The sequence below is a fragment of the Sminthopsis crassicaudata genome, chromosome 5 (assembly GCF_048593235.1).
Source record: "Sminthopsis crassicaudata isolate SCR6 chromosome 5, ASM4859323v1, whole genome shotgun sequence".
In the NCBI taxonomy this organism is placed as follows: domain Eukaryota; kingdom Metazoa; phylum Chordata; class Mammalia; order Dasyuromorphia; family Dasyuridae; genus Sminthopsis; species Sminthopsis crassicaudata.
In genome coordinates, this window is record NC_133621.1 from 171575661 (window position 1) to 171584073 (window position 8413).

The 8413-nt window shown below is 43.8% G+C and overlaps 1 protein-coding gene across 6 annotated transcripts in view; it reads right to left on the bottom strand.

Moving 5' to 3' along the window:
- Positions 1-3176, bottom strand: part of RBM17 (RNA binding motif protein 17) — a 40194-nt gene extending 37018 nt beyond the window's left edge. For 2 of the 6 annotated variants that reach the window (XM_074268765.1, XM_074268760.1), the window contains exon 1: positions 3007-3093. The gene's annotated coding sequence lies outside the window, so the exon portion shown is untranslated. Of the gene's footprint in view, positions 1-2031; positions 2121-3006 lie in introns of all 6 variants that reach the window. The other 4 variants (XM_074268763.1, XM_074268761.1, XM_074268762.1 and 1 more) reach the window with 4 other exon arrangements.
- Positions 3177-8413: the final 5237 nt, after the last annotated feature.

An 8413-nucleotide genomic window follows, 5' to 3' on the forward strand; every position in this document is an offset into this window, starting at 1 on the left:
ACTTTTTGAGGTTATTTCTCCCTTTTGGAGAAATCATCCATTCACCTTAACATGTTCTAGAATTGTGTGAAGAATCAAATTCAAGCTCATTGGCTTATATCTTGCAGAGTCCACTCCCCGTCTCTTTTTTTGACATTCAGAATGTCCTGTGTTTCTCTTACTAAAGGAATCTATCTCAAACTCAACAAGTTCAAATTTATTTTCCACTCCCAAACTCAGCCCTTTTACAAGGATATGACCATCTTTCCAGTCAGCTGAATTCAAAATCTTGGTGTCAACCTCAACTCTCCATTCTTATTCACCTCATATGAATCAATTATTCACTTTGTCTTTCTAAGGCTAAAGCATCTTTCCCCTTTTCCACAGTCGCACAGACATCGCCCAGGCTAGGCCCTCATCATCTCTTGCCTGGATTATTCTAATAGCTTCCTAACTTGTTTCCCTGCCTTCCAAACACTGACAACAAAACCACCCTTCACTCTGCTGATCAAATGAGATATCTGCAAATCACTTCACACTGTACCTGCTACATAGTTAAGGTGCTTTAAAAATGCCTGTTCCTTCTCTCATTCAAAGCCAAGTCCAACAGTGTTACTAGCTTGGCTTCTACTCACCTGCTGCTGAATGAAACTAGAGAAATTACCAAATTGTGTTGAACCCCCACTGAAGCAAGGCAATCCTTTTTTTCTCTCTCTAGTTGAGTCACAGTCCCACTTCAAGCTTTTTCATCATTCCCAAGGCCCCACAGCTTCCCTGTCCCACCTTCTCAACTCAAAACCTAGGATTTTATTTTACCTTCTTCCTTCTTGGTCACACTAGGAGTGCATTTGGATTTCACCCCACCTCTCACCATGACCAATCTGTTGCCAAGTCCTGTCATCTATACCTCTGTAGCGATTCTGGAATAGATCACTTCTGCTCCTCTGACACGGATACCACTCTCTTAGAGGACTGCATCTGCTCATCCTGGACCACTGCAAAAGCTTGTGCGTTCGGTTCCCTGACTCAAGTCTTCCTCTACATCCCAGTCTCCCTTCTACTTACCTGTTGGCTTCCTTAAGTACAGGCCTAGCCATATTACCTCCCTATTCCCTGAAATTCAGTGCTTCCCTATTACCACCAGGATAAAATCCAAATTCCTCTGTTTAGAACTCTTCATAACCTAGTCCCTTCCTCCCTTTCCCGCCTTCTTGCCCCTTACTTGCCACTTCCCTCCCCATCCCCTGTCCCCTCCTTCCCCAATTATCTACACTCAAGCCACACTTTCTTCTTTATTTCTGAAACAAGATTTCCATATTCCTAAATCATAGTACTCTGCCTGGAACCTAGTAGATATTTAATAAACTCTAAAATATTTTAAAAATAAAGATTAACTTCCTAAATCCTGAAGAATTCCTGGGAACTTCAAGATATCACTGTAGAGTGGCTAAACCATAACATCAAATCTTCCAGTATTCTAAAATGTAATTAAGATGTAATCAAAATCATCAAGGTGAGCCTAATGTTCTGTAACTTTCTCCCTGTTTTTCTCTGATTGGTCATCTTTCTGTGCTTTCCAGTCCAAAGATCATACTCCTTAGGAGAGAAAACCAGAGATTAAAGAGTACAGCAGCCTTCCTTTCTGCTGATGGCTATCACTTCATTTACTCTTTTGTTTTTTTGATCCTCTCCTTTCCCCCAAATTTATAAGCTCTACCTCTCCTCCCCTTTTGCAGCTGCTGCCTTGCCTTACCTTTCTTTGCCTCTCTCACCCTGAGCTCCAACGCTCCTGACATTACCTTTAAAAGACCCCCTCTGACTCACGCCCTCGCTGATACCTTCCATAGTTCTCTGCACACACACATCAGTCTTTCTGGATAACTCTCTCTCCTTTCCTTCTCACCACAAATTTACCTTTGTGCTTTCACCACTCATTCTTTTCTGTTTCTTATTGGACAGACTCTCGGGGTAAAATTTTAGTCCGTGGATCCTATTCATACTTTTTCCCCCAAACAAGGGGATACACGTCAAACCGTGCCCAGTTTTCCTCACCTAAATCTTCATTAACACTAAAACGGAGCAGTCACTTTATCCATCATTTCCACCCCAGCAACAATTCCTTCCCTGGCGCCCTTCACTTTCTGGAAAATGAAATGATCGCTTCAGTCCTGCATCCATTAACGTGCCCCTAAGTCAGGCTAGGGACCCGTTTCTGAAAGGGGTAAAGGGAAGGAAGAGGAAGTGGATCAGAGTAAGAAAGGAGGAGAAAAGAGAGAGATGAAGAAAGGGGTAGGGGAGGAGAGCAAGAAGTTCAGAGATGGGATAAAAAGAAGGGGCGGGAGAGGTCGGAACAGGGATAAGGAGGTAAAAGCGGAGGAGCGAGAACAGAATGGGGGAGCAGGCGAAGGAGTCCGAGGAGGGTAAAGGAATGCCGGGAAGCAGGCGGGGGTGATGGGCTGTAGAAGGAGCGGGGTAGGACAGGGTGAGAGGTGACAGGGAAGGTGTACTGAGGGGACGAGGAGGGTAACACGCAGGGGAAGAAGGAGGGAGCTGAGAAAAAAGCTGGGGGGGGGCAGCAGGAAAAGGCTAAAAGCAGACCACTCCTTTCTTTTAGGAAAAAGGAAAGGGGGGATAAGGAGGTGAAGAAGGCAGCAGAAGGCAGTCCGGGAGCGGGAAGAGCAGGGGGCTGCTCACTCTCAGAAGAGAGAAGCTGGGGACATAAGGAGGTGGTGAGGAGCAGGGGGAGGGGCCAGGAAAGCCCTCCGAGGAGTCCCGAGCGTCCGGGACCACAGGTGTCCGGGGCCTGGGAGGTCCGGCCCGAAGCGGCCGGCCAGTCTCCTTAGGCTCCTCCGCAGCGCGGCCTAGAGCCAGCCCGAGCCCGGGCCAGGGGGCCGGGGCCGGGGGCCGGGGGCGGCGTTCTCGTTCGGGCCAGGCCAGCATGGGCCTCGGGGAGGAGGGGCGGGAGTCGGTCAGGGAGGCCGGGCGCGGGTCGGGAACCGGGGCTAGGGGCTGGAGGGGGTCACTCACCCGGGGGGACCGGCTGACTTTCCCCATGGGCCGGAGCAGCAGCGGCAGCGGGGCTGAAGGCGACCGGGGCTACCGAGCCGCACTGCGCAGGCTCCGCGCCTCCACCAACCGCGTAAGGGTAGAGCAGCCCCGGAAGCGAGGCGGGAGAAGGATCACACCGCAAACGGCGTAAGCGTCAGGAGACGTGTAGCCGCGGTTAGTACGAATCCCTGCGCCAAATACGTAGAGAAGTCTGCGGCAAGAAGAGAGGGTCCGACCAAGCGGAAGGAGCAGGCGTCTGCTTATCGAGCGACATCTATTGGTGGGAGGTCAGGGGCGCGTCTCATTCCTTCCTCCTCTTCCCTCTCTCCCGCCCAATACCAGTTCGAGGCTCTGAGCTCCGGGAGGGGATCCTTCGGCGGACTCTGGCCCCAGTTGCGCAGGCGTGAGTTCCCAGGTGTAAAAGTGCGGGCCACCTGAGTTTCCTGCCCCCTCCCTGTATCCTCCTTCCTTTCTCTGAAGTCACCTCGTCCCGCATCCCCATTTCCCGGAAGAGGAAACTCATCCGAGTCCATGACTTGCCCAGGAGGACACCACTAATAAATGTCTGAGGCAAGATTCGAACCCAAGTCTTTCCCGCTCATTTGAGGACTTTGGTGCTGAAAGGGACACAGGCTGGATTTCTGATCCGCAGAGAAGAGAGATACCCCCATTTGCCAGTCACTGGATGTGTCCCGCCTTTTCTGTTCCGGCATCCGGTGACTTTTCCTCGGTACCGCAATTCTCAAACTTTTTGTCCCGGGTTTTCCTTTAATATTTTTAGATATCTCCTGTTCATATTTTTCCTGCAATTTAATTGCTGCAACAAGATTAGACCATATTTCAACCATTTAAAATTATTATTGTTATTTATTATTATTATTATTATTATGGATTAGCTGCAGCAAAAAGGTGGAGCTGGGGGGAGCCCCAGATCGCAGGGGATATTCTGGGAGGCAGAGAAGTGGGGGCGGGGCCTCTATCTCCCCTCCAGGGGCGGGGCCACATCCTCCGGATTGTCTTCCCCTGCATTAACTCCTTTGTTTCTTGTAGATTTCATTTATGATTCCTTGCTGTAGAGCTCTGAAAAACCAGACTCTGATAAAGCCTATTGGGATCCAAATGGAGCTATCCCTTTGGCTTTTACTAATTGGTCAGTAATGACCAAGCCTCACTTGGTCATTGAGGGTTTTTTGTTTTTTGGGTTTTTTTTAATTTTTTTGATTAAAAAAAATTTTTTTTTTGGTCATTGAGTTTTGATGGCTCAGAATGAGTATAAATAGCAATTGTTTCTGTTTTGGCCCCAAACTGAAGGTCTTCCCCTCTCAGACCGATTCTTTTGTGAAGGCAAATTATGCCATCTTTTGCCTCAATTCTTACCTAGCTTTCATTCCAGTGAATGCTGCCTTTGACAGACTTAGAGTAAAAAGGCCACAGTCTCCCATTGCCTCTGGGGCCTTCTCCAGTTGTTGTGCCTTGTGCCTGGCCCTGGACTGGGATGTCCTTGAGGAGAGAACAAGTCTGGTCACTTGTACAGCCCTGCCTCATTTAAATCCAATTCACTTGCAAGTCAAGACATTACCTTCTTGAAGCCATAGGTACTCTTGGAGAGCAAAGGACAAACAAGTTTCTTCCAGCTAACCTTTCAAAAACAATGATGGCTTATGTTGTCTTATAACTGTAGTGCTTTTCTGCTCAGGAGTCTTGTGAGACAGTCTATAGATATTTTATAGATATAGATATATAGATTATATATGTCCTATAGATGAGGAACGTAAGCCCAAAGAGGTGACTAGGAAATGTCTCCTCAGTATTTTATAGGTAATATAAGTTTTGAAAAACTTAAGAGGCTAGCAAGTCAATCAACAAGTATTTGTGTTCAAAATGTGCCTGACTGACACTGTGTTAAAGGCCTGGAATTACAAAGTCCCTCACCTCAGCCCCAGGAGCTCATGCTCCATGAGGACAGCATCTAAATCAATAGGTGTGTCTCTTAAAAGTTTTTGTAATCACTAAAAACAACCAATAGAGGAGTCAAGGAAACATTCACTAAATTCCAAATGCCTCAGGGATTAGAATACGTTCATGCAGGATTAGGGAGCTTCATGCTAACATAGGAGATGTGGACCCATAAAAAATTAGGAAGGAGGGGGCAGTTAGGTGATGCAGTGGATAGAGCACCATCCTTGAAGTCAGGAGGACTTGAATTTAAATCTGGTCTCAGACATTTAACACTTCCTGGCTGTGTGACCCTGCCTTAGGAAAAAAAAAAAAAATTAGGAAGAAAAGGGAGCAGGAATGGAGAGGGTAGAGTGATTATTCATAAGACCACAGGATTTAGATCCTTATTCATTTTATAAATTAGAAAACTGAGGCATAAGTACCCCTCAAGTTAACAGAGTAAGCATTTAAAGCAAGTCCATTGATTCCTGGAACAAAGTATGGTATAGCAGAAAAAGTACCACACCTGATTGTCTACTAGACTTTGCCATTACTTGATTGTATCACTTGGGATGGATCATTTCCTCTCTTTTTGCTTTGGTTTCCTTAACCATAATATGAAGATTGGTGATCTCTAAGGTCCTATTCAGTTCTTAGGTTCTAGAATCTTTAAGCCCCCGTCCTAACTCCTCCCAGACCTTCCACTGTGCAGTCTGGAATGCCCCTTCCATGAACAACAAACTTCCCTTCTTCATTTAAAATCTTTTCCTCTCACTGCTTCCATCTACAGAAATCTGGCATTTTTATGATGGCACAGCCTACCTCACCACTCTTTCCAATATTGCACCTTAAGTTCTCCTCAGCTCATTAATGAGTTGAAATGCTTCTTGCTTCCCATTGCCATTTTCAGGTTCTCCTCCTTCATCAAGTCAGCAACCTCTCTTCCTTTAAGGTTCATGTTATTCATATCTGCCACCAATCAAAATGCTGGTAGCTTTTGTCTAGAGACCTTCGGGTCGTTCTCCTTCCTTTCTCAATGAGTTTATACCTAGCTTATGATTTTTCTCTCCTCCCTCTCTCCTCATAGTAGGTGACTTTAATATGCATATTATCCCTCAGTTAGACCATCCACTTCCTCTACCTACTTACCTTTCATGAGCTACTCCTCTACCCTACCTCAGTCACACACTAAGATGATTCCACCTGTGTTCTTGCCAGTACCTACAAATGTACCACCTGCATGGTCAAGAATTCAGAACTCCCTTATCTAACCTTAATCTATTGGCCTGTCATCCTTTACATAACCCTGCTCTTCATCCCTGTTGTTACTTCCAATCCCTTGACCTGTCATTTCTCTTCCAGGCAATAATTCTTGTGCTAGCCACTCTCTCTGCTTCTCCTTGATGAAATAATTCATTTCTACACTGTCCTACACTCTCCCTAGCCCCCCTTATCCTATCATTGATTATACCCAGCCAATCCCCAGCTTTGTATTATTTCCACCATTTGTTGCCTCTGGTCCTATATTCAGACTACTAAATGAAGGTGAAGAAAATCAGGCAACCATTCTGCCTCCTCTATAGATCTATATTAAATAATTTCAATTGGGTTCTCACTGCTGCTAGGCAATTTTACTACATTTTCCTCATCAATTCACTATTCTATTCTTTGAAGCTGCCCTTCCAAAACTTTTTATCCCTCCTCAAACCTTCCATGGGTTCCCATCTCCCCACTCTCTCAGCTGAGAATCATATGTCATATTTTTAAAAAATTAAGTTCATTTGTCCATTTGCCCTGAGGTCCCTCTTCTTCTCTTGTCACCCAAATGCATTCTGACCATTCTCCTCTGTTCATCCATCATGAAGTAGCTGTACTTCTTCCCAAGGCTGGAGTCTAGGTCTCATCTTCTCCGACAGATTTCCCCTTCTGTCATCCCCAATCTTCCATTTATTTTCAATCTCATCAAGAAATGGAGTGTCCTATTCAAGAACAAGTAGGCCAGAAGAGTGGGTAAAGGGGAATAAAGTTTAAGGAGAAAAGTAGGAAAGGGATGGCTTAGGAAAAAGCTTTAAATGCTAGACAAGTGGACTTTATACTTCATCCTGGAGGCAACAAAGATCCACTAGAATTTTTTGAGTTGGTGAGTGATCTTTACTTTGGAAAAATCATTTTGGCAACTAAGTGGAGGATGGATTGAAGGGATCACAGACTTGAGGCAGGAATCTTAGAAAAATCCAGTTATGAGATGTTCAAAAAACCAGATGGTGTTTATTCAAGACACTCATTGTCCAGTCTTAGTTTCTCTCAGGAGGGGAAAAGGGAACTCTTGGCAAATTGTCTCAAATTTTTCAGTGACAGTGAAAAGTGGGTATCATGGAAGACTGGAAGAAAGATGAGAAGGTTTGGAACAGCTGCTTTGACAATGATATAGTCACTTGATTAAGGAGGAAAAGAAAGATTGCTTTGTTATATTGAAAAGCAATTCTTACTCCCCAAAGTTCAGCTTCCATGTATATAGTCTATTGGAGCAAAACAGAACATGATTCCCCATCTCCTTCTTGCCCCCCTCAACTTAGTCTATGTCCATATATGTTTGTTTTTCCAAACAATGTAAGTTTCATAAGGTCTGGAACATTTGTTTTGTGCTTATTAAATTTCTACCTGTACTAAGATATGAATACATGGACAAAAAAAAGAGCAGTTGCCTTTGAACAGTTTATATTCTATGGGCTGGGATGGAGGAAGGGAAAGGATATATACTACAGATAAGTGAATATAGAAATATATCCAAAAAAGCAAAATAACTTCAAAGTAGAGGAAATACTAACAACTAGGAAAATCAGGAAAGGCCTCTTGTAAGGAATGGTTTTTATTTTTAATTTTAAAAAAAATTTTATTAAAGCTTTTTATTTACAAAATATATGCATGGGTAATTTTTCCAACATTGACCCTTGCAAAACTTTCTGTTCCAAATTTCCCCCCCCTTCCCCCCCCCCAGATGGCAGGTAGTCCAATACATGTTAAATATGCTAAAATATATGTTAAATCCAATATATATATATATATATATATATATATATATATATATATATATATATATATATATATATATATATATATATATATATATATATATATATATATATATATATACACATTTATACCGTTATCTTGCTGCACAAAAAAAATCAGATCAAGAAGGGAAAAAAAAACTGAGAAAATATAAGCAAACATCAACAAAAAGGATGAAAATGCTATGTTGTGGTCCACACTCAGTTCTCACAAGCCTCTCTCTGGGTATAGATGGCTTTCTTCATCATTGAACAAGTGAAACTGGTTTGAATCATCGTATTGTTGAAAAGGGCCATGTCCATCACAATTGATCATTGTATAGTCTTGTTGTTACCGTGTATAATGATCTCCTGGTTCTGCTCATTTCATTCAGCAT